Consider the following 26,950-nt stretch of genomic DNA (forward strand, 5'->3'; position numbering starts at 1 on the left):
GCTAAGATAGCCTTCTTTCTCAAAGGCCTTGAAGCTTACCACCTGCTCTAGAGCTAAGTCCTCTGGAAGTTGAGGGACAGAACTTTCCCTGAACCCCAGCATAGACTTGGTAAATTGAGCGATCAGATGTATGACTGCTGACGAAGTAAATACAGTGTCCACTGCAGCCCAGAGGCAGCATCCTTCCCTTGGTAGCCTCTTGATTTCAAGCAATAAGCCTTTACTGGGGAGCAAAACTCTATACGAAGCTCATGGTGTAACTACAGTGAGATACCACTTCACATTCATTTGGATAGCTATTATAAACAGCCAGCAAATAACAAGTGTTGGCAAGAATATGGAGACAGTGGAACCCTTGTGCACCACTAGTGGGAAGGTAAAATGGTGCATCTGCTGTGGAGAAGGGCCTGGTGGTTCCTCGAAGAAGTCAACGTAGGACCCTATGATTTAGCTATTCCATTTCTGACTGTATATCCAAAATGAGGGAAAGCAGATGCTAGAACAGACATTTGCACACCCAAGCTCACAGCGGCATTATTCACAATAGCCAAAAGGTGGAAAGAACCCAGATGTCCATCGATGGATGACTAGATAAACAAAATGTAGTGTGTACACACAATAAAATATTGTTCAGTCTTGAAAGGGAATGAAATCCTGATACCTGCTATAACGTGGATGAACCCTCAAGGCATGACACTAAGTGAAATAAGCCAGACACAAAAGGATGACTAGTGTTTGGTCCCATTTCTATGAGGTCTCTAGAGGAATCAAATTCATAGACACAGAATGTAGAATGCTGAACACCAAAGTACGGGGAAGGGAATGGGGAGGGGAGGAGGAGGAGGCACGGGAAGGGGTGGTGGGAGGGGAGAGGGGAAGGTTGGAGAGAGCGGAGGGGAGGAGGAGTTCGTGTTTAATGGGGAGAGAGTTTCCGTTGAGGAAGATGAAAAAAGTTCTGGGGATGGATGGTGGTGAGGCCACACAACACCGTGAATGTACTTACTGCTACTGAATTGTATACTTAAGAATGGCTAGAAGAGTAAATTTTACATTAAGTATATTTTATCTCCATAAAAAATAAGTACTGTGGTGTAGTTTATAAACATGATGGTGAAGGCAGGGGGAGGGGTGGTTCTCTGGCCTTACAATTTAATGAGGTTCAGAATATACACGTGTACAAATAAATGGATGGACCAAAGAATACAAACCATGGGATAGTACTAAGTCTAAAGTAACTATAATGCCAATGCTACACAAATGTTCACAAAACAGAGGAGAAGAGAAGAGAATTTACTTTATTAGGCAACCTTTCCCTGATTCCCAAAACTGGACAAAGACCCTACAGGAAACCAGAGACCAATATCCCCTCCAGGAAGCAAAAATACTCAACAATATGTTAACAAACTGAATCCAGCAACATGTAAAAAGAATGATACCTTACAGCTAAGTGCAGTTTTGCGAGTGAAAGTCAAAACATTCACAAATCAATGTACTTTACTACATAAAAGAGAAAAAACTATACAATCATTTCAACAGATGCAGGAAAAGCATTTAACAAGATTTTACACCAATTTCTGATAAATACTCTAAGCAAACTCGAAATAGAAGGTAAATTCCCCAATCCAATAAAGGATATTCACACAAAAAAAACTATAGCTAACATCATATTTAATGGTGAAAGACTGAATGCTTTCTGCTAAGACTGGGAACAAGACAAGGCTGTCCATTCTCACCACGCCTCTTCAACATCATACCAGAAGTCCTGGTTAATGTAATATGACAAGAAAAGGGAATAATGTACATACAAATTGACAGGGAAGAAATAAAATTGTATTTGTAGAGTATGTAATTATCTAAATAGAAGTACCAAAGAATCTTCAAAAGGTTACTATAATTTATAAGTAAGTTTAGTGAATTCACAGGATACAAAATCAATGTACAAAAAATAAATTGACTTTCAAGGTACCAACAACAAACAATTGGAAACTGACATTTTAAAGTATCATTTACAAGGGCACCTGGATGGTTCAGCCAGTTAAGCTTCTGCCTTCAGCTAAGGTCACAATCTCAGAGTCCTGGGATCAGGCCCCACATCAGGGTCTCTGCTCAGCAGAGAGTCTGCTTCTCCCTCTCCCTCTGCCCCTCCTCTTGCTCACTCTCTTTCTCAAATAAATAAAACATCTTTTTAAAAGCTACTGTTTACAACAGTATAAAAAAGACATATAGGTAAAGCTAACAAAATAAGATCTGTGTGCAGAAAACTACAAAACACTGATGAAAGATTTCAGATTTAACTAAATAGGGAGTTATACCATGTTCGTGGACTCAGAGACTCAGTATTGTTAAAATGTAAATCCTCCCTAATTATAGATTTGGTGTAATTCCAACCAAAATTCCAACAAGGTTTTTTGACGATTCTATACACAGTAACTCTCAAGTTACATGGAGAGTGTTTCTGGAAGAGAACTGGATTCGGTAGAACAATGCTGAACGAGAACAAATTAATTTCAAGGCTTACTACAAAGCTACAGTAGTCAGGATAGTATGAGTGTTAGTGAAAGGCTAGACACATAGATTAAAGGAACTTTAATAGACTCACACAAATATGGTCAATTACTTTTCAGCAAAGGTGGCAACACAATTCAACAGATAAAGGTGGTGCTAGAACAATTAAACATCCAGATGCAAATAATGATAATAATCTTGACCCACACCTCATACAATACACAAAATTTAAGTCAAAACAGATCATAAACCTAAATATAAAACCTAACACTATGAAACTTCTCGAAGAAGACTTTTGTGACCTTGTATTAAAGATTTCCTAGATAGGACCCCAAAATTAAGTACCTGTAAATGAAAAAAATTGGTTAGATTTCATTAAAAATTTCTGCTCTTCCGAAGACATTAAGAAAATGAAACGTATGCCAGAGACCAGGAGAACATATTTGACAAGTATATACCCGACAAAGGATTTGTACCCAGAGTACGTAAAAATGTGAACTTTATGTACATAAATAACATACAGAAGGAGGCACAAATAGATCCCTAATTACCTTGTATTTCCAAATTTGATATTGAAATTGGGCAAGCCTAATCTAGGAAAACAGTTTCCTGAAAAAGGCTCAAACTGCCTTCTCTTTCCACAATTCTTTCAGAGCCTTGGGGCTGTGCCAAGCCCACTGGAAGGCAGTGGCGCTATCCTAGCTTTAAGCAAAGACCTGGCCTCTGCCATTTGGACCCTCTTTCTGGGGCTGAGACGCTCGCAGAGCTCACCCTTCTGTGTCTGCTGCAGCGACTCTCAGGCTTCAGTATAATCAAGGTGTCTCCTCTCAAGGGGAGCATCCCCCACTGATGCAGGGAACCAAAGAGAAAAATGCAGAATGACCCCATGCATTAACACTTGGGATGGTCTGCTCATCTTTAACTCGAATGTGCACGCGTGAACACCCAGAGAGAGAGAGGTCATTGAAGAGAGGCGACATTGAAGCAGTTGCCAACCAGTCCTCGTACAATGGCAACCCCTGGGGCGCTCGTATGGCACACGGTGGGAGTGACCATTTTTTATAGACTTGTCAGGACAAGAACCTCTGTGAGTCTGAGGGCAGAGAGAGGCAGCCTCCGTGTCTGGAGACAACCGCATCGGAGGCTGGGTAGAAGGAACAAGTGAATCATGCAGAGACTAGCAAAACACAAAAACAGGAAAACTGAGTCACCTGCAGGAAGATTCACACCTCGGAACACACTAGGCCTGAGTGAGCTGTCTGAGGGCAGGCGCTGGGGGGGGGTCTTGTCGGCATCCTTCGCACAGGACATGGGGTAAGGGCCAGATGTGCATGCAGTGAACAGGCAGATGCTGACTGTTCTGGCCAGGGGAGGCCTAACAGAGAAGCACCCCATCATGGGGACCCCCAGCCCCCCAAGTCCTCGTGCAGGTCCTGGGCTACAGGCGAGGCTGTGGCTTCCTGTAGCACCGTCATGAGACTGTGTGCAGGGGAGCACAATGTAGGAGAGGATTTGGACACAAGCCCTTCCCGGAGTCTGGAATGGGCCATGGCCAGCACTGTATAATTTTTACTCTGTATATTTTTTTTACTCGACACATGTCCAATTTGAAAACTAAAGGCCAGACATCTCCACCTCATTTCAAAACCTCACGCATCACGTCTCCTGCCCTCAGGCAGCAGCTGCGGTGTCCCTCACTTCCCACTCCCCACTCCTTAAAAAAAGGAGGCTCCCGCTGGCCATTTCTTGTTTAAAACTGCGCATAATTGATGATGGTAAATCTACCCTGGCTGAGTCTAAAATCTCTCCAGGGGCAAGAGGGACACTCTCTGTGACTGTCATTAACTGGTAAATTAGGGAGTGCTCCTGGCGGTTTACCATGCGCCATACAAAATGCAGCAGTCTGGTTTGAGCAGAAGGACCCAGGGATCAAATTCCTGCATAATCCATCTCAATTTTAAAGTTGTCTTAAAATTGCTGCCTCCCTCACCACCGGGAAGAAAGAGTCATTCCTCCGCATGCCGCCACCCAGACGCTCCCTAGACAATAGTGAAATGCAAATCACTGGAAGCCAGAAAGTTGGGCAAACTTTTCCCAAAGAGAAAGGCGAATGAGCTGAAGGCAAAAATGACAGTAGGTGAGTGGAACCATCTCAAGAGCGATGTGATGAGACGGGCCAGGGCGCGCCAGACCATGGAGTCACAGGGGACACGCAGGAGCTGGCTACAGGGTCCTCCCGGCAGCAGGCAAGGCCCCATGTCTGCACTCGTCCTCCCACTTTGTGGGCTCACCCAGCCCCCGGTGGCCGCGCTAATGCAGCCAGTTCCAGGCACTCAGTGTGGTGGGGCCACACTGATCACTCCCTTCCTTCTCTGCTGGCCGCCTTACAGCTCCAGGTCTGTGTTTGAGGGGCTCATGGCCCAGCTGGTCTCCTCTGTGCGCTCATGACATAAAGGTCCCGCGTGTTCCGGAAACCCCCATCTTCCTTGGGCACGGGCCAACCATGCTACACCTTCCAGCCTGCACCCAGAGCCTCGGCCTGCGGCTACACCAAAACCCTGCTGGCTCAGGGCCCCCTCCGACAGTAGGAACACTGGCCCACCCTGCTCAGCACTGAAGTCCACCAGTGTGGACACCAGTCCAGATCCACTGGGCAGCAGCAGTCCCAAAAGAACATCTGAGCTGGTGGACATTTGGTGGGCGTCCTGGGGTGTGGCCGACACACAGGCGCTCCGTCAGATTCCCGTCTAGGAAACAATCTGCGGCTCAGCTGTAAGGACTGTGATCACCTCACAGCCACCGGCAGCAAAGATCTTCAGAGGCTTGCGCCCTGTGTCACCGTTTTGGCCACATTTATTGAGATATCATTCACCCCTCGAAAGTGTGCAATGTAATGATTTTCACTACACTCACAGAGTTGTGCAACCCGTCGGCACACTCTAAGTTAGAGCCTTTTCATCACCGGCAAAGGGAACCCGATACCCATATGCAGGCCGTGCCTCCCGCTACCCTCCTCTAGCCCCTACGGTCTACGGATTTGCCTCTTCTGGACATTTCCTATAAATACAAGCATACGCAGCCTTCCCAGTCCTCATTTAGGAGACTAGAGAAAAAAAGAGGAGTACCCCACGGGGTTAGTTTAAGGGCTAAACACAATAATCCATATAAAGTATGTAATGCGGGATGCCTGAGTGGCTCAGTGGCTGAGCATCTGTCTTTGGCTCAGGACATGATCCCAGGGTCCTGGGATCGAGTTCTGCATCAAGCTTCCTGCATGGATCCTGCTTCTGTCTCTACTTCTGTGTGTCTCCCATGAATAAATAAATTAAAAAAAATAAAGTACATAATGCATGATAATAACATAGAATATCCATGTGGGCCCGCATGCCCGGCATCTTCGGGACCCCTAACGTTCCGGACATCCACCTGCACTGCAGTGGGCGTCAGAGCCTCCTTCCCTCTTCTGGCCAAGTCGTGTTCCATTGTATGGGCAGACCTCACTGGTGTGTCCTTTCATCAGCTCATGGACATTTTAACCCAAGCTTCTTTTCTTTTTAATTTAATTAAAATTCAATTAATTAACACATAGTGTATTATTGGTTTCTGAGGTAGGGGTCAGTGATTCATAAGTCGTATATAACACCCAGTGCTCAAAACATCACGTGCCCTCCTTCATGCCCGTCACCCAGTTACCCAATTCCCCCCACCCCTTCCAGCAACTGTCAGTTTGTTTCTTAGAGTTAAGAGTTGCTTATAGTTTGTCTCCCTCTCTGATTTTGTCTTATTTTATTTTTCCCTCTCTTCTCCTATGCTCCTGTTTTGTTTCTTAAATTCCACATATGAATGAAATCATAGGATAGTTGGCTTTCTCTAATTGACCTATTTTGCTCAGCAATAAATAGTTTCCTCCGTGTCATTACAAATGGCAAGATCTCTTTTTTTTTGATGGCTAATATTCCATTGTATATACATATACCACATCTTCTTTATCCATTCATCTGTCGATGGACATCTGGGCTGTCTCCACAGTTTGGCTACTGTGGACATTGCTGCTATAAACTTTGGAGTGCAGGTGCCCCTTCGGATTACTGTGTTTGTTTCCTTGGGCTAAATAAATCCCTAGTAGTGCAATTGCTGTTAACCCAAACTTCTGAACATGGTCATACTCCTCTGGGGCAGCCATTGGCCTGTGATGGAGCACGAGCAGTACCCGGGCCTGGCTCTTCCACCCAGGGAAGCCCCCTCAGTGGGGGAGCCTTGCTCTGGAGCTCCCTGCTGGGTTGGTGGAGCCCAGGTCGGGGCCACCCTGCTGACCCCATGGCTCCCCACCCCATCCTGCTTCAGCCCCTGTCTCTGATCAGCTGTTGATTCCTCACCAAGCTTTTTACATCCTGACTCCATCTCGGTGTCTGCTTCCTGGAGCACCCACCCGGTGACATATGCCCTGGAAGGCCTCAGTGCCCTCTAAAGGAACGGCAGCTTCCTGTTCCCACGTCTGCCCCCGCCAGACTGCCAGCTCCCGGGGGCAGGGCACAGCGCTCCTGGGGCAGGAGAGAGAGAGGGGCAATTTATCCTCCGGGTGTCCCTATATAAGGATTACAAGGAAATAGAACCTCACAAGGTTATTTCAAGGATAAATACGATAATCCATACCGTGCTGAGTGTACCATAAGAGGAGAATCTCCACGAAGGCCAACATGCCAGGCACTCTCCTAAGACCCAGCATGCCTTAGGTCAGCTCCTTGTCACAACCTTACAGGGGTGAACGCTATCATCTCCCTGACAGCAGCTGAGAAAACCATGGGACGGAGAAGGTCAGCAACTTGCCAGAACTCACCAGCTCCAATGTGGCTGGGATGGTTGATTTTAGGTGTCAGCTTGAATGGGCCACAGGTTACTAGATGTTTGGTCAAACATTTTTCTGGCTGTAGCTGTGAGAGTGTTTTGGAGATTACCATTTACTTTGCTGAACAGAAGGAAGCAGACTGCCTTCCCGGCTGTGGGTGGGCCTCATCCAATCAGTTGAAGGTGTGACTAGAACCAAAAACCTGACCCTCCCCTGAGTAAAGGAGAATCTTCCTCTCTGATGGCCTTCAGGCAGGGATATGGGAGGGCTTCCTCCTGTCTTCAGATCTAATGAGGTGGGGTGGCGTCAACATTTATGCAACCTCATCCCCAAGGCTCACTGGACCCCACTTCAAATTCCTTTAGGCCAAAGCCTTCCTGTCTTCTGGCTCTTCCTGGGTCTCAAGCCCTCCAGCTTTTTCTAACTCACCCTGTAGGTCTTGGGGGTCGCCAGCTTTTATATTTCATGAGCCAATTTCCTATAATGAATCTGTTCTCTGTGTACCATACACATCCTATTGGTTCTGTTTCTCTGGAGAACTCTAACACGGTGGCAGGGCCAGGATTCTAACACAGGCAGTCTGCTCTGGTGTCCGTGCAGCTGACCTCCTTGGTCTGTTGTGAATTTGCTAAAAGAGGAGGGAAGGAAGGAATTTGCTAGGTAGGTCTCAGCCTCCCACTGCTCAGCACAAACCACAGACTCTGACACATGCGCTCTGGGGTTGGGCTGCACAGACCCCCCAGGTTCAGAGCCAGCTGGGGTCAATGGCATCTTTCTTCATGTCAAGCAGACCAGCTGAGAGGACCTCAAGTCAGGGAACGGGGCAAACGCCAAGGAGGCCTCCTCATGTGCCTTTGTGGGCAGCCCAACCTGCCACCGAGCCAGCCCCTGGTGCTGCTCTGGGAGCAAGAATTTGCTTCAAGGACCAGAGAGCAGGGTGAGGAAGATCTGGACCCTTGGGCCCCCTGGGAAACAAGTGCTTTTCCTTGTCACTGGTCCCCCAAGACAAGGAGCAGAGGGAGGGGTATGTGAATTCATTTCAAGGATCCCCTGCTCCAAACCACTCTCTGTCAGTGACAAAAGCTGTGTTAAAATGTGTCCCTGGGGAAGCGTCCTCAGCCTCACCACTTCTCTGCCTGTGCTCAGAACCTCCGCTCTGACTTTCCCACTGTATATTTTAAGGGGCTGCAGAGAAGCTTGTTTCAGCCCTTCCCACAGCTGGGGTTTCCTCCAGGAATCTCTCCCTCCAAACATGGCTCACTATGTGGCTTCGATTTTAATTCCTTGGTGCTCATTAGCTACCACCTCCATCATCATCACGGTCCCGCGAACATTTACGTACTTACTGCATGCCAGGCACCTGTACTAAGCATGTTACACACATGTGTTGCCCTGTGTAATCCTCACAGGAAGCACATGACACAAGCCCTAGGATCCTGCCCGTTTCAAGGATGAAAACCTCTCAGTCCCCCAAGAGGTTGGGTGATGCCTGCAGGCTGGGCTCCAGGTCTGGCTGCTCTAAGACCCTCCTTCCTGCCCTGCTGCCTTCCTGTTTGTAAAATAATTCAGCTTCATGCCCTGCGGTTTTAGAGCATCATGAGGCTTCGGCTGAGAATCAGGACACGGGTAAGTGAACCCTGAAGCAATTTAGGAGAAGGGCCAGTGCAGTGGGATTGGGGTAACGCTGCCAACGCACCCGGGCCTCAAGGCTCGCTGAACCCTTCCTCAGACCCCCCGTGGGCCAAAGCCACCGCTTCATCGGTGTGGCCACCTGGCTCCCCGGGGCTGGAACCCCCTCCTCAGGGCCTTGTGGGGACACCGAACACAGTTACCTCTCAGGGTTAAAGATAAATCACGTGGATTCCAGAAGCTCCTTCATCCCCAATCACAGCTGCCTTGCCTAAGGAATCCGCCACCGTGTTTGTTAAACCCACACTTTAATTACTCCAAAATTATGTTAAATCCTTGCATAAATACTGCAGTGACATCTTCCAAAGAATTTCATTACAGGAAGTTGGGTTGCTGCCAGAGCTCTCGGTTAAAAAGTAAGAGGAGAACAGACACATGCAAAAAAGATAGATATTGTTTTCAAGATAAAAAGGCAAGGGGGTTAGCCTTTGTCAGATCACCCAGGTGTCAAAGAGAAACAGACTCACGGGAGCAGAAATCTCCCATTTTACAGACCGAAGGGGAAAACCAATCCCCTTCTGCCCTCCAATCTAATAGGTGTTTACTTCTCGAGAAACCTAAATCTGATTAAATATTAATAACCAGTGGTATTAATTAACAGGGAAAAGTCCATCAAGAGAACCCCAATATGTTTACAGTGTCCTCGGGAAACTGGGAAAATTCACAATCAAGTGTGTAAATGTTCTAAAAAAGGGTCCTGAATATTTTATGAATATTTGTCATAAAACAGAAATAATAACCACTGTGCAGAGCTATTAGAATTAATATTTATGCTGCCCGCCATGAAATATTCATGGGGACAGAGAAAGGGGGGCCCGTAAGACAAGAATTAATTTACATTGGGCTCGGTTTACCCGCTGGCTTGATGTTTAAAGACGGTTGACAAGCCTCCGTATGAATCCGCCAGTCACTTCCCGCAGTCGGGAGCGGAGGGGGTGGGCGACGGGTCCGGGCTGCTGACAGCTCACAGATTGAGTTTCTGACAGCCCTTAAAAAACCTAAACGGCCCCCCACCTTTTTTTCCTTATTCCATTGCCCAAGGCGCTCTGTTCTGCCACCGTTCATGCGATCTCCCCTTCCATCTGCTGAAATTAACGAATTAATGAGCGCGATCCGCTTTACAGTGGGGCCCTATGAATGTTTACAGGCGATTAAATTATAATGCGGGACGGCTGTATAATTCATGAACCAATTAAAGGAAGTGTTAGTTGATTTGATGGGATGAGGGCGTACAAAATGCATTTAACTAATGGGGAGCCACGGGCTGCCGAGGGCCGGCTCCCTCTCTCGGATTACGCGGCTAATTGCTGCACTTTATGGGGCTGTCACGGATAGCCATGCATATTTCATTGTTCTCAAATACTTCAATTGTGTGCGTCCGTGTCGCGGCTGTAACACGGAGAGGCTGGGCCAAACTTGGCTGTAGTTACAGTGGCCGGGCGCGGCCCCAGCTTGGAACCCGAGACCCGGCGTTGGGTGTCCCGCCATTAGGTGATTAAAAGGGCTCAGGATGTGACCGCTTCTGTTTTACTGACAATTCCGGATATTGGCTTCATGATGTGGCTACGCTGGGAACCTAACCACCTCCTGCTGGGGGAGGTAGGGGGCGAAGTCCGAAGCCCCTGTATTGTTCCCACAGTACCTGCACCGTACCTGATGCAGGGCCTCAAGGGTCACGCAGCAGGTGAATCCCTGGGGGAGTCTGGGCCTTCTGGGTGACCCGGGGGACCCCGCACCCTGGACGTGGGCACGAGCCAAGGGCTTCCTCTGGGCTGCCCTTGTCCTCCTACACAAGGTGGCCACTCGGGGCTTCATTAAACACAGTTAGTGGCCCACTGGAAGCAAACTCGAGGCTCTGTTGTCAGAGGTCGGTGTGGGTTCAGAAGGGAATTGCCTGGAAGAGGGAATGAAGGAGTAAGGTTATCCTGGTGCTCAGAAAGAGAGAGCACGCTCCCGGATCCTATGGCCAAAGGACAGAGAGGTGAACATGCTTGACTTCCTGGCTGGAGCGGCAGGGTGTCTGGTTCAGGAAGATGCCACCCTTGTAGCCACGATCTCAGTTTCTCTGTGAGGACCAGGTGGACATTCCCTAGATGGTCAGAGCCCTGCCTCAGTGGTCAGTGGATCTCAGTAGCCCAGCTGCCCGGCCAGTCCTCTGAAACGGCTCTACTCTCTCCTCTGATTTTATATCACACACACACACACACACACACACACACACACAAACACATACACAGTGGCTAACATTGGCAATTGGTCTGCAGGCACCTCAGAAAGAATCTTTCTGCTGCCACTTTGGCACCCAGAGTTGTGAGGAGGGAGTGGCCTGGACCGGAGGCCACACTCCTCATCGACATTCACACTTGTGCTCTGTGCCCAGGCCCACGTGGCCTGGCAAGCCTTGGGTTCCCCTGTCCACACTGGGGATGTGGGTGCTGTACATGGAGATGAAAAGCACTAACCCATGTGCTTTGGATGTGGTGTGGCACTGTAAAGTGCCCATGTTGTCTTAACCAGGACTATTACCAAGTTTCAAATGTGTCCATTATGGAGGCTAGATTCCTTTTCTCCTTTACTGTGCTTGGGGTCAGCCTCCACCTGCAACGGCATAGTGGATGCTGAGTTGTGGCATGAAGCTAGCAGTGGGATCTACAAGGAGGCTGATGGAGCCAGCAGAGCCTCTTGTTTGAGGAGGAAAGGGCTGCAGGGACCCAGGGACCCCAGGGAACAAGGATAGAAGAAGAGCCCATTGTAGATTAGCAGAAAGTGAGCTAACTAAAACACCCAACATAACTCCTTGGGGCCTAAGCTTAAATGTGAATTTGCGATGGGTAGCAGAGCTGGATTCAATGCATTGGTTTAAAATAAAATAAAAATATCAGTTATCAAACACCTACTATGTGCAACCAACAGTCCTAAGTATTTAGCAGACGTGATGTTATATAATCCCACAAGATAGAAACTAGTATCCTCCAGGAGCAAATAGAGAAACCAGGGCCCAGAGAAGCCAAGTATCTTGCTTTAGGAATTTCTTCTGAGTAAATACAAGTACAAAGATATATGGGCAAGATTTCCCACTGCTGAATTACTTGTAATAGAGACACTGCAAATATGTCCACAGAGGAAGGTTGAACAAATTGTGGCAAACCCACATTCTGCAGCTTTCAAGAGAAATAAGGTAGATCGAGAGTGCTGACGTGGGATGAAAGTGTGAGACACAACCTTCATAAAAGTAAAAAAAATGTTCTATAAGATCCTGTATCATATGAGCCTATTTACATTTAATAAGAGAAAGAATAAATCTAAAAGGATAGCAACAAATTGAACATAATGATTATTCTGGGGGAGAGACCAGGGGAAAGACAAGTGTTCCTTAGTTTATACATGTCTGCCTTTTTTTACAATGAGAATATACCATTTCTATAATTAAGAAAAACACTAATTAGGGGCAACTGGGTAGCTCAGTCGGTTAAGTGTCTGACTCTTGATTTTGGCTCAGGTCATGATCCTAGGGTCATAAGATTGAGCCCTGCTTGGGGCTCTGCTCAGCGGGGAGTCTGCTTATCTCTCTCTCCCTCTCTTTTTCTCCATCTGCCCCTCCCCCTGCTCGTATTCTCACTTGTTCTAAAATAAATAAATCTTTAAAACAAAAAGAAAACCACTCATTACAAAATCACAAGAAAAAGAACACTAGTTACAAAATCACAAGAAAAAGGTTATTTTAAAAAAGGCAAAGCATCCATTTTAAACAACGGCCCAGCGTCATGGTGCTGACACATACGATTGGGCCAGACTTTGTCATGTGGACTGCACAATGCACAGAATGACAGTTTCACACACCTGCGCCTGACTGCACCAGAGACAGGGACACAACAGGGGCTGGCCCGTGAGATGATCCTGTAGGTGGACTGCACCTCCTACCCACACAGCAGCCTTCCAAGTGCCCCGGTGTATGAAGAGCCTGGTGAGAGAGTCTGAAGAGCTAGGCCAATGCCTCTGATTTAGGCAAATCAACTTATGTCCACTCATTCACACAACAAATTCTTACCCAGTGCCTCCTATGTGCTACTCTCTAACCTGTCGCAGGTACATGGATCCAGCGGTGAACGAGCCGGACATGATCCTGCCCTCACAGAGCTTCCTCTGTTTGTTTACAAATATGCAGAGAAAGGCTACCTCCTCATGGTACCTGGGGTTGATCTGCCATCAGAAGATTAGAACATACAACCAGCAGGGAGACAAGATGCATCCTCGGCAAACATGATTTGGGCAGACGAAGCATACCCTAACGGCCTGGGTGGGGTGATAATTTCCCAATGAAACGGCTGTCATTAATCAGATTCCAGTTACAGCTTTTGCTGTGGGCTGAGCACGCTGTATATGTAACGTTATCTCGTAGAAGCTTCTCCAGCCAGAGCGAGGTACCGCTATTATGCCTCATTTCACAAGTATGGAGACTGGGGTTCAAAGCAGCTAGTGAACTTCTCAAGGTCACGTCCATAGGAATAGCAGACTTTTTAAGTTCAGGTTGGTGGAACACTGCTGCCTGAGCCGTGGCAGCTCAGATTCAGATTACATCATATCAAACAGACTCGACCTGGTGAATCCCAGGGTGATAGTCCCACCCCCTGAGAGCAGCTTCAGAGAGGGGCTTCCTTAGACCCCAGACGCTCCCACACCTGCACCTCACTTCCAGCTGCATCCAGGTACACACTCTATCCTGGCCTTGACTGATGGCACTTGGAGGACATGGCCCTGGGAGGCCTCACCCAAAGGCCAGCCCTGCGGCGGTGCCAAAAGAAGACTCCCCTAATTGCCTACTGAAAACAAACCCAAGGTTAAACTGTTTATCTGGGTATGCTCCTGGGTTAAACTTCCTAATGAACCTACCTAGGAGGTGAAACCTGAGTTTCCAGATAAAGCTTTTCCACGTCCTTGGCTGGGGACACAGGCCTGCAATTTAAAACTTCTGGGTTTCGATAGTTGTCTATGAATTAAATCTGTTATTCGAGTCCAGAAGCCTACCAGTTCTGCTGCAGTCTACCCTAAGAGCATCTCGCAATAATCCTGTGCCCTGACACCGTGGCTGACTGGGCCAAGGCCCTCAAAGCAGGGCTGAGAGCGGCTCTCATGGGGGCTGGGAGAGCATTCCGAGTGCAGTGAGCCCTCCTCAGAAGGGCCTTCCCCAGTGTGGAACCTGCCACCTCACCCTTCTCCTGTGCTGGTTTGGTTCCTGGCCATGTGCTCCCGTGGAAATGATTTGTTCACTCCTGTGGCCCGAGGATCTGGAGCAGTCTGGCAATGAGCAGCCCACAACCAGTACTTGTGCAACAGACAAAGCAGTGTGTGAGTCCCTCCCTCCTTTCGTACTATGACTGGGCTCCCAGCCGTGTGCTCCACAGCATTCCCTGGAGAAGGAGCCAGTATTATTCTTCCACTCTTCTTAGCAAGGAGGAGCCTGACACTCTGGGAGGTAAAGTCACCTGCAAAGTCACCCCCTACTGAGAGTTCTCAGTCTACCTCCTTATCCCTGGCCTCTCTTCATCTTGAGCCTGCATTGTGGAGATCATGCCAGCGGGTGAGCAGGCCCCACAAGACAAGACCGGGGCTTGGGGGACAGCAGGCACTGCCCCAGCCTGGCCCGAGGTGCCAGAAATTCTACTGTGGGAAGGGCTTGGGGCTGTGGCCTGGGTAGAAGTGCTCATGGGTGTGTGCAGTGGCAGGCTCTGCTCAGCTGCTGGCTGGGAGCTCACAGAGGGAAGGGGCCAAAGCCATCCCAGAGTCCACCCCAGGTGCACTCCTCCTTGGAAGGAAAGCGCCCTCCGCGGGCTCCAGGACAAGCAGTTTCCAAGAGGTGGTGACCCCTGGTCAGGTGGCCCTGAATGGGTCTCTAAAGGACCCACAGTAGGCGCACTGGGTTTACTTAGGGCTCCCTGAGGACCCACACTCCTCGGCACAAACTCGGGGCACCTGCTTCGGGGTGGCTGAAGATGGGGGGGAAGGGACGGGAAGTGCTGAGCAGGTTCCGTTCTGCGACGACGTCTCCGCAGGACCTGGGCCACCCGCAGGCACCGCAGGCAAACCAAGATGTACCTCCCCGTTCAAACCAGCACTGGCTATCTGCAGGTCAGGATGCTTGGGCGGGAGGGCGGATGCACATGGGGCCCAGGAGCGCGCGGGGTCGGCCCTCTGCCGCGAGCCGGGTCCCAGGTGACAGGAGGGGCGCGACAGCGGAGGCGGCGGCACCCAGCTTCCCCCACCTGCACCGACTCACGGATTCCCGAAGATTAAATTTTCCTGGAGGCTCAGAACGCATGCAAATGAGGCGAGCGCGCGGGTCGCTCCGTCTCCCTGATTGGACCCGGTGTGTCAGAAGCCCCGCCCCCTTCCCGAGCAGGTGTCCGTCTGCGGTCAGACCGTGACCTGGGTCACCCCTGCCCCTGGTTCCCTCTCTGGCGGCTCCCCGTTCCTGCACGGGGGAGCCAAGCGCAGCTTCTCCTCCCCACCCCCTCCCAGCCACGCCGTCTCACTCTCACATGGGTCCGACATTTTCCAATTTGATTCAATTTTTCTCCAACCACATAAGGAAAAAGGCCTTATGGCCAAAACATTACGGCTGACCTGATTAGCCGTTCTTTGGTGATATTTTTATCAGCATCTGCCCTTCTTTTGGCTGACAGGAGCGAGCACTCGCTGTCCTGCCAGGATCTTTGGATTACAACTTGGTTGTCTGAAATATTTAACAGGTTTTCCTATTTTCCACGTGTCAGGGAGCTGAGCTGCCTTGGTGTGCTCAGCAACCGCTTGCCCGTGATTATCTTGTTGGGGTGTCTTCCTGGTGTTGCAGGCCCTCCCTTGCACCCCAAGAACCTCTCCAGGAGAGACTGAAGGGCAGACCTCTGGGGGAGGGGCCGCCGAAGGCACTCACCTCGGCATCCCCAGAACCTGTACGGTGAGCACACAGCACTCATCCCAGGGCTTCACCAGAGTTCACTGAGTGACTGAATGACTTTCCTGTTTGTGGAGATCCACAGGCCACCAGCTGTGGGAGCAGCAGGCCCCGGGACCAGTTGCAGTGAGGCACTTCCCCTAGCAAAGAGAGCCCAGAGCCCTCCAGTTCTGCAGGCAGAATGGCCTGGGACCAGTGATGGGCTCCAACGCTGAAGGATCTGCAAGGAGAGAGGTTTATCCCTCAGCCTCCTTTGGCTTTTTCTCTCAAGGCCACCTTTATAGACAAGACCAAAGGTCTTTTGGTCCAGACACCTCCTGCTATATTTAAATTATTTCCCTCTGTTTTCCTTTTCTAGGAAACAGCAAAGCAGTGGCTTGCTCTTGTGTAGAGAAAAATCACCCTCCCAAAAAGAAGCTCCCCGGTTCTAAAGAGAAAACTTCAAGGCCTATAGCTCAAGCCAATTGTCTTTCACAGCATCTACACAAAGTACAACATCCAGCACCTGGTCTGTCCTAGGGGGACCTCAGGGTGTGGCAGCTCTGCTCCCGAAGCAGGGCAGGGGCTGGGGGGATGGGGCAGCCTGAAACCTACAAAAACATCCATTAAGTAAATAATTCGCATACTTTAAAACTTTCACTGTTCTTGGGAACAAGTTCCTTCTAACCCACCTCCCCACCAACCATGAAGCCATGTCTTGCCACATGGAGGATGGGTGTGGGTGGGGATCCACTGCCAGGGGCCACACTCCAAAATAAATCGAACCTCAATCACCCTCTCACCAGACTCACTGGCACCCTGCTCACTTTGACTTCCAAAATCCTTCTGGCCAGTAAGAGGGTGACGATCACCCCATCTTTGGAGCTTCTGTACACACGGGCCACTTACCGCCTCATTTATTTCTCACCACACTCACATGACTGGCTGTCGTGCCCGCTCTTGTACAGTAGGTAAGTGACCTGCCCAAGGTCCTGTAAATGGCAAAGCAGGATGTGAACCCAGCCAGCATGGGCCCTAACTGCTGTACCTAGTGTGGGGGGCAAGGGCTCTTTCCTAGCCACAGGGACCGCAGCAGATCAGGGGTTCCAAGGCATGGTGCTTCAGGGCTGACTCGGTGCTGTGCTCCACTGGCATCCAGACAGGCCAGTCTGACCCATTCCCCAGCCAGCTGCACCTCAGCCCTCCCCCGCCCCGGCTGCAGATGTCTGAAGGACAAATAGCTCCACGCTTGGTGTGATGCAGTTACTCAAGGCAGTGCAGCCCCACGTGCACGTACTCCTCAAATTAACGTCCACACATCCATAAAACGGCTCACTCAAGATCATTACTGGCCCTACATATATAACTCACCAGATTGGTATCTGGAGAGTTCCGCCTGGCTGATTTCCTCTGTTCTCCTAACTACTCCACAACTAAATGTTTCACAGAGCCGTTTCCTCCCCCAAATATTTATGTTCTCAAATGTTTATTAGGCTCTCTATCATGATCAAGATTTTATGAGCACTCTATACCAACTGTGAACTAAATACATAATTTTGGATCCATCAAACTCCACTTTGGCGCTACATTTGTCTCCTTTACACTGTAGCAGTTGCTGTGGATACCCAGCAAGTGACAGCTGAGCCTGTGTGTCCAGAGGCAGCCAAACTGACGTACCACCACAGGCAGGAGAGAAATCTCCACAGCTCACTGGCATGGTGGGAGGATCCGGAGCAAGAGGCCAAGCTCAGGAGGGTCTCCCAGCCCTCCATCTTCATTCTACCAACGAGGCCATCTCCAACCCACTATCTCTGGGAGAGAAGGGCCCACTATATATGAAAAGTTAGATCAGATAAGAGGCAAGACTGCCTTGGGGCACCTGAGGGGGTCGGTTAAGTGTCCAACTCTTGGATTTGGCTTGGGTCATGACCTCGGATCGTGGGATCAAGCCCTATGTTGGGTTCCATGCTCAGCAGGAAGTCTGCTTCAGTCTCTCCTTCCTCCTCTGTTCTTCCCCCCTTGCTTTCTCTCTCTCTGCAAAATAAATAAATCTTTAAAAAGAAGATGAAAGGAAGCCTGCCTTGTCATCTGATGGGCAGTCCCAACTCTCTTATGGAACCACAGGGCTGTGCCTGGGGGGCCTCCTCTGCAAAATATAGAGGCAAGGGCAGTTCACCAAGCCTGTAACATAAATAGCCTATTATTGCTCATATCTACCTGTACTCCCTCATGGGACCTAATGGTGACTTTCACCGCATATGCTATCAATTCTGCTTCGCAAATGAAGAAAAGTGAAGTGACCAGAAGGAAGTGGAGCTAGTTCCTATCTTTGGACCTTTGTCTCCCTGTCCTCTCTGCTTCCTCTGAGCTACTCATAGCAGCTTCCCATACACCCCTGGGGCCTCAGAGCCAAGTCAAGTGGACTGTGTTATAAACAACTTGTTTACTGTTCAGCTTCCTTTCTAGAGCAGGGCTCCTCCCCAGAGGCTAAGCTCCTCTGTCTTGCTCACTGTCCCAGAACATAGCACGTGCTCACTAAACAGCTGTCAACAGACACAGATTCAGAAACTCCAAAGCTCCTGCCCTTTAATACCAAACCTACCACTTCTAGAAAATGCCATGGCAAAGCTAGCCAGCAGCTGGTCCCTGGGGCACTGAATAGACCTTGCTTCCAGATGGTGCTTGATGTCCATGCTTTTCCCAGATGCACATCTGCTCCCACAAAGGGGGGGTGATCCCAGCATGCTTCTCCCACCTGGCCGCAGGATGGGCAGCCTGAGAGCCAAGGGCAGAGTTTCCGGGTACTTGTCTTCCTGAAGGCTAAACGTCTGGGAGACACCCCAGTCTCAAGGCAGATCCTCATGTTCTATGAGGCACAGGTGCTGAGGCACATTAGCTTCCAGCTTCTTAAGGAGGCAGTGCAGGTCTTTCGAGAATGACTTTCTATCATGATTGGCCTTTATGTTTGTTCATAAGCCTTGTCATGTTTGAATTGTGGCTCAAAGCTAAAAATTAAAATAACTGTCATGACTTACATACTCTACATGTAAATCAGAAAGTAACCACTGTGGGCAATACAACCATTCTCAGAAGGAAACATTTAGGCATATTCTAAATCCATTATTGGTCCTAAGAAAAAAATTACACTCCCTAAAGCTTTGCTTACATGACATCAAGCATTTTCCATAGCTTGAGCAGGTGTGTGGTTCACTGAACTATACCATGAACTCAGGTGGCTCCAGGGCCACCACCATGTTGCTGTCTAGGTGACCCCCCCCCCCCCCCGAGCTTAAATGAAGCCTTTGTTTCTTGGATAGTGTGGCTGTTCCCAAAGCACACACCACCTTTGGTCATACAATGTTTTATCTCCACCAGTAAAGTAGGAGCCCTTGGGCACGTTGGGAGTGCCCATTGGAAATAAAACTACAGCTAAAATTCAGCAATGCCACTTCTAGGATTTTACTCTATAGGGAGCGTCTTCCGAATACAGAGTCTCACATACGTTTACTCTAGCATTATTTGCAAAGTGAAAGAAAGAAAACAGTCTAAATGCTTTTCAACAAGGACCTGGTTAAAGAAACAACTACATAATCATAGGCTGGAAGACTATGTGGCCATTAAAAGAATGAGGAGTGCTATATAAAACAAACAAACAAACCAACCTCCAGATACAGCATTTAGAGAAAAGAGTAAGTAGAGTGTGTATGTAGTATGTCTCCATCTACGGAAAATAAATGCATATATTTGTCTCTTATCTATTTTTTAAAAAGATTTTATTTATTTATTCATGAGAAACACACACAGAGAAAGGCAGAGACACAGGCAGAGGGAGAAGCAGGCTCCCTGCGGGGACCCCGATGTGGGATTTGATCCCAGGATGCCAGGATCGCGCCCTGAGCCAAAGGAAGACACTCAACCACTAAGCCACCCAGATGCCCCTTATCTATTAATGTAAAGAGATTTTCTAGAAGAATACCCAACAAATTATGAACAACAGTTGCTTCTAGGGAAGGGAGTAGAAGTGTGGGATGAAAAGAAAGCTTAATATAATCCTCCATTTTTAATCTTGATACATTTTGATACATAAAAATAAGTTATGTAATATATAGTCATAAGGTTCACAAATAATTGTTGAGCACTTACTCTGTGCCAGACATTATTATTTTGAGAGCTTGAGATATATTGGTGAAAAAACAAGGATTATATTCTTGAAAAAATGTCTATCTGGGTATATATATATATATATATATATATATATATATATATATATACATACATTAAACCTAACCCCGTGGAGCACCTGGGTGGCTCAGTCAGTTAAGTGTCTAACTCTTCTTTTTGGCTCAGATCACATCAGGCTCTGCACTCAGCACAGAATCTGCTTGAGATTTACTCCTTCCCCCTCTATCCCTCCTCTCTGCTCGTGCTCTCTCTCAAATAAATAAGTAAAGTCTTAAAAAAAAAAAAAAAAACTAACCCCATGAACCCAGTTAAGAAATGCATCACTCCAGTACTGAGGAAATGCTCTAGATGCTTTTAGCCAATTCCATTTCTCTATTCCGATGCCCAAAGAAAACCACCATCATGAATTTTTTAAAAATTTGTTAAAGATTTTATTTATTTGAAAGAGAGCATGAGAGAGAGCACAAGCAGAGGTAGGGGGTGGTAGAGGGAGAAGCACGCTCCTCACTGAGCAGGGAGCCCAGTGACCTGAGGCTGGGTCCCAGGACCCTGGGATCATGACTAAAGCCAAAGGCAGATGCTTAACCAACTGAGCCACCCAGGTGCCCTCACTATTGTGAATTATTAAAGATGTATAAGAGTACCTAAAAACTGCATTGCTCCATTTTCTTATTTTCATATCGTGCTAAATGTGTTCTTCTTGCATTTGCACTCAACATTATTTTTCTAAGATTCCTCCATGTTGATGTGTGTGGCTGTGGTCCATCCCCTTCTGTTGCTTCATAGTGCACTGCTCTGTGGCTTTGCTGCAATTCACGTAGGATCTCCTGCATGGTGGTGTCTTCTCAAAGGTGTTTTGCTATCACACACAGTGATGCCACGAGTGTTCATATACAGGAGTGTCTGGGAGAGAAGGTCTCACTGCTATGATTCGATGCATTTAATAGTTATAGGATCATTAGGATTTTTCTATTTCTTCTTATGTCAATACTGGCAAGAGTTGTTTTTTTTTCCCCCTATGGGTTTATCTATCTTGCCTATGTTTCTAGATTTATGGTCATAAAGTTATTCGTATTTATGGTTATATCCCCTTTTTATGTCAAATGTTTTTTATTTACACCTTCTCTAGTTTGCTAGAGGTGTGTCAATTTCATTGACTTGGTTAAACAACAAACTTTTGGCTCTATTGTCATTTTGTTTTCTACATTCCCAATTTCTATTCCTATAGTCTCTTTCCTGCCACTTTTGGCTTAACTATTTTTCTAACCCAAGTCAGAGGCTTAGTTGTTTAGTCATTCTTCTTTGGAGATTTCTCTTTCACTGGCTATCCACTGGTACTCTCTCAATTTCTGACTCCTTTCAGTTAAAAAATTAACTTTTTAATTGTGCAGACCCTATGGCCCAGCAATGCCATTCCCTGATTTTTTCCTAAAAACAAAACAAAACAAATGCACAAAGACTGTGTGTGCTGCCTGTTGCTGGATTGATTGTAACAGAAAAAAACTGGAGGACAGCCCCAGTGGCCCAGCGGTTTAGCGCCGCCTTTAGCCCAGGGTGTGATCCTGGAGACCCAGGATCGAGTCCCACGTCGGGCTCCCTGCGTGGAGCCTGCTTCTCCCTCTGCCTGTGTTTCTCAATCTCTCTCTCTCTCTCGAATAAATAAATAAAATCTTAAAAAAAAAAAAAAAAGAAAAAAGAAAAAGCCTGGAACCAACTGTTGGCCAGAGGGCATTTAAATACATTCTGATACATCTGGACTATGTAGCAGTGTACATGAACTGTTACTATGTAAGAATTTGTATAATGTAACATTTTACAAACATTAAGAGATGTAGCTTTATGTAATGATAGAGAAAGATGTCCGCAATATTTTATTAAGTGAAAGGGCAAGTTACATGTACAGGATTTTACATTTTGTTTAAAAAATTCTTTGTTTTAAAATTCACTGGAGAGCGACCTGTGTTTTAGTCCAGCTACACACCACTTTCATGGTTCCTTAGTTAGTTCAGTCACCTAAACTGTGAGTATAGTGCAGTCTCTGCCACATGGAGAAGAAATATAGGCCAGCGGGCGAGTGCCATGAGGGCGAAGTGAGGGGCCAGGAAGCACATGGGTGGGGCTCCTAGGCAGGTTCCCCCAGGAGAGAACGTGTACCATCCACAGGGAGGGGCTGAAAAGGCAGGGCAGTTCTGGGGGTAGGGGATGCAGGGCAGGACCAGCAGCACCCACCCCACCCCACCAATCCCTGACTCGGGATGTGAAGTCCAGGTTTTCGGGCTCTCCGAGCCCCCCCCCCCACTTCATGGGGGGTAAAATAAGGGACCTGAACTGGTGATCTCCAAGGACTCTCCAAAGCCTGAGAGTCTCTGGGGGCGTTCACCAACTGCAAGGGGACACCATGCTGAGTCTGAAACCCCTAGGGAGGCTGGGAGCCTCCAGCCAAGTAAGAACCCTCTCTGTGAACACTCCCAAGGCAGGGCGTCCAGGCTCACTCCAGAGAGGCTCTGTCCGTGGGAGTGGAATGAATGGATGAGAGAGAATAAATGAGGAAGTGAGTGGAGAGAATGTGCCAGGAAGCGCATAACAGAAGGGCCTGAGCAAGATTTTGCAGGAAGAGTTTTCTAAAATGGTTCCTCAAGGCAATCATGAGCTTGCATCTAACAGCCAAATGTTGGGAACAGAAATCAGCACACAGGTCTCCCATCTCCCATTTGTGACAAAGCCGAGTCTTTCCGCCCACACCTTCACTTGCCACTCCTGCTAGGTAATCAGATCGCTGTTAATTAATAAAGCTGTCAGGTGAACCGTCCTCTCTGGTCATTAGTATCCTTCCAGAAAGAGAATCCTGCCCACCACCCCATCCGCCCCTCGGCTGGCGGCTCAATTAACTTGATGCTATGCAAATGAGAGGCTCTTCTCATCATTAGCTTATAGCCCACGAATGTTAATCGCATAATTGGGCCTTCAACAGGGTAATTAGACACGATTTCGTCCATTAGTCTTACAAGGCTAATTATTGTTGAGAGGAGACGGGGATGCTCCCAGAGCTCTGCAAGAAGAGGGGCATCTGGTTCAAGCAATCACGGGGGGAGCTGCTGCCAGGTATGTGGCAGCCCGAACCCGTCCTCCCAAGGAAAAGGGGACCCCGGGAAGACCTCAGGTGCTGGGCGTGATCACAAGGTGGGCAGCGGCTCTCCGCCCTGGTGTGCTAGGATGGGGGAAAGGCATATGACATTTCAAAAAATATGGCACTCAAATAAGACAACAGGCAGCCCGGGGCCAGGACGCCTGCTTCCAGCCCCTACTCACTCACAGTGAGACCCCAGTCAAGTTGCTTAGTCTCTCTGAGCCTCAGTTTCTCCCTCTGTGCAGTTTGGGGGATGCATTAGGTGGTCTCCAGGGGCCTCCTGGGTTTCACTTGCATGAAAGCTCAGAGCTCTGGCTGGGGTTGAGGGCGAGTGCCGAGGAATGGGAGGGTGCACTGGGGGAAGCCGTGGGCTCCTTGAGCCATGCCTGGCTGTCACAGGGGCAGCCATGAAGGTGTGACTGAGAAGCGCACTAAGAACCTGTGGGAGTTTGCTCGGGCTGCCACAGCAAAGGCCCCTAGAGGCCACTGTGGGCTGAATGTGCCCCTTAAAATTCCTATGTTGAGCTCCAGCCCCCACTACCTAAGAATCTGACTATATGTAACCTATTTTTAATATTTATTTATTTATTTATTTATTTATTTAAGAGAGAGAAAGAGTTGGGGAGGGGTAGAGGGAGGGGAACAAGCAGACTCTATGGTGAGCATGGAGCCTGACAATGGGTTTGATCCCATGACCCTGAGACCAGGGCCTGAGACCATGACCTGAGCCAAAATCAAGAGTCAGCCACCCAACCAACTGAGCCACCCCAACGCCCCGACACAGGGTCTTTAAGTGGCTATCAGGGTGGGCTCTAACCCAATCTGGTGTCTTACACCAAGAGGAAATGTGGACACCCAGAGATCGCAGGGACATGAGCACAGAGAGAAGACCATGTGAAGGGGGCAGCAAGAGGGTGGTCTTCAGGGCAAGGGGAGAGGTTTCAGAAGAGGCCAACGCCTTGATAATGGACTTCAGCCTCCAGAATGTAGAGAAAATTCGTTTCTGTCATTTAAGCGCCCTGTGGGCTTTTGTTTTTGCAGCCCTGGGACACTTAGACTCCTGACAGGCATCTCAGGCCTCCTGGGTCCAAAACCAAGCTGGTGGCCCCTCTCCAAGCCTGCTGCTTAGATGACTGGCTGGCCTGTTCTTCCCAGACACTCCAGCAAAAACTGTGGAGCTCTCCTCAGTGTCTCTCTCTCTTCTCATATGCCCTGCATCCAATCTGACTGCATCTGTCCTACCTTCCAAGTACAGTCAGAGCCCGACTACTTCTCTCCACCTGCACAGCTACTACCCTGGGCTGGGGCACCAGAATCTCTCAGCTGGTCCTTGCCAAGGGCCACCCACTTGCTGTCCCTGCTTCTGCCTTTGTCCTCCTGCCTGTTGTCCACTATCCACCCACTTACCTGCTCAGGTTCCTCAGAGCTCCCACCTGACTCACAGGAAAAGCCTGAGACCTCAGGGGCCCTGTCTACCTCTGACTACTCACTTCCTACTCTTTCCCCCACTCCTTTGGCAGCAACCATCACGGTGCCTCTTAAGCTTGCCAAGCCCTTGCTCACCTCAGGGCCTTTGCACTTGCTGTTCCAGGCCTGTATTCTTCTCCATGTCTTCACATGATTTCTTTAAGCCTCTGTTAAGTGTCCTCTTATCAGAAAGGCCATCCCTGACCACCTTCTACACAGCACACCATCTCTTTTTCTGCCTTCCTGCTGCCCATCTGCCCTATTCCCCTTCACCCTGCTTTACTGTTCTCCATGAAGCCCAACCTATTATGGGTCTGTTGGCTGTATACGGCCTTTTTCACCCCAATTAGAACATAAGCCACATGATGGCAAGTGTTTATTAGCTCTCATTTCCTTCTGTGTTCCTAGAACTGAGACAGTACCTGCATGTAATGGATATTCTGTGAATGTGCATTGCTTATTTGAACAAAGCCACTCTCATCTCACACAGGAAAAAACTAATGCCCACAGATGGTCAAGCCTGCCCAGCCTCACAGAGTCTGGAAGGGGCAAATCCAGGCTTCTAGAGCCTCTTGCTTAAACCCTATCCTTTTAAGCTGCTTCCTTGTCATGAGAACAATGTACAAAGGCCCCAGAAGGTACAGAGCATGGAGAAGCATCAAGGAAGGCTTCCTGGAGGAAGTGAAGTTTGAACTTAGCTTCATAGAAAAGATAAGATTTAGACAAAAACCCATGGTGCTCTGGAAGAAGCCATATCATGAGCAAACACCAAGTGTTTAGGAAGCAGGAAGGAGGTGGATGTGCTTAGGATATATGAAGCATGAATGGGGGTGGATGGGAAAGAGAGACTCTTCCCTTTCCTGATCCCCACCTTGCCTCTGCCCTGTGATTGGGAGTCCCAGGCCTGGCAGGTCTTTTCTTGAGGGATGCAGTCTTCTCCTGGGATCTCGAACCCATACTTCATGAGACAGAGGCCCAAGAGAGAAAGGAGATGCAATGTCAGGCCCTAGGATGGAGGCTCTGCCCAGGAGCTGCAACAGGGTGTTGGAGGGGGGATCCAGTGCACCTGCCCCCGAGGGGCTGGGTGTGGGGTCTAGAATCTGCAGAAACCTCAAAGCCAACAAGGCAGCAATACCCAGAGTTTTGCCATCTCAGAAAAAGTAGAGCTGAATTTCTATTTGTGGAAGACTTTCTTTAAAAGTTTTCCTTTTATTAAATAATGTCCATGATATTTAGGAAGGACAGCTTCAAGCTTTTAGACATCTGCCACCTGAATCTGGCAGAGGCCCAGGCTTTTACAGCACAATGCTGGGTTCACCGGTTCAGCACTTTATTTACGCCTCTAAGGAAGATGGAAAATTGAAGTACACTCTGATGTCTTCCAAAGTCTCCTTTGGGTAAAGAAAAACAAACATGATTTCTGCAAGTCATCCCGGCATCTCGGCCTCTTGCCTTTCTCAGGGAAATGACTTTAAGCTAACGGTGGAGCATCACACCTGCCAAAAATGGGGGCGTCTCCATCAGAACCAGACTCAAATGCCAACCACCCCGGGCTCTGCTCTGTTAAAGGTCACCTGTCACTCTCCACCCAGGCATGGAGATTGCTCGGGATCTCTGATCACCATGGCGGGGAAGGCATGTTTATCTTCTCTGATGTCTTATTCACCACCGGCAGAGGCCCGACTGTTACTGGTTGGATAAAACCCACCGGACTCCTAATAAGAGCTTAGCATCCACAGATGAGAAAGAGATTGAGATGTGCTTTGCCAGTGAAGGACAGTAAGCCTCAATGGGGGGAGAGGAGAGGTGGACGTGAGGGGGTTTTCTGGCTGTGAAGGTTATCAGACACTGAAATAGGAAATGGAGGAAATGTCACTTTCTCCCAAAATGACACATTTACCTAGAACGGTGTGCTAAACCCAGAGGGTGACAAACTGACTCTGGATATCTTTCTAGACCTCTTATGGACAGCAGGGACATCTGCCCAATGCTGTAGGCAGGACTGAGTGTTCTCAGAAAATTCTTAGGAAAAAAATTTTACCTGGTTAATAAATAAATGGAGTTTCAATATACTCCAGGTAAGACTGTTACTCTCCATCTTTAACTAACAAAATTACCAACTAAGAAAATGCCACAAGAACCTGTTATACATATGTCGTCTCTTCCTAAAGATCCTCAAACACCCCATGAGGACCAGTTCTCGCTG

At 48.3% G+C, this 26,950-nt stretch overlaps 1 protein-coding gene across 3 annotated transcripts in view; it reads right to left on the bottom strand.

Annotated features, from left to right (window-relative positions):
- AK8 (adenylate kinase 8) overlaps nt 1-26,950 on the bottom strand; it is a 127,344-nt gene that overhangs the window by 7,374 nt on the left and 93,020 nt on the right. The window lies entirely within an intron of this gene.

The sequence above is a fragment of the Vulpes lagopus genome, chromosome 12 (assembly GCF_018345385.1).
Source record: "Vulpes lagopus strain Blue_001 chromosome 12, ASM1834538v1, whole genome shotgun sequence".
Classification (NCBI taxonomy): Eukaryota; Metazoa; Chordata; class Mammalia; order Carnivora; family Canidae; genus Vulpes; species Vulpes lagopus.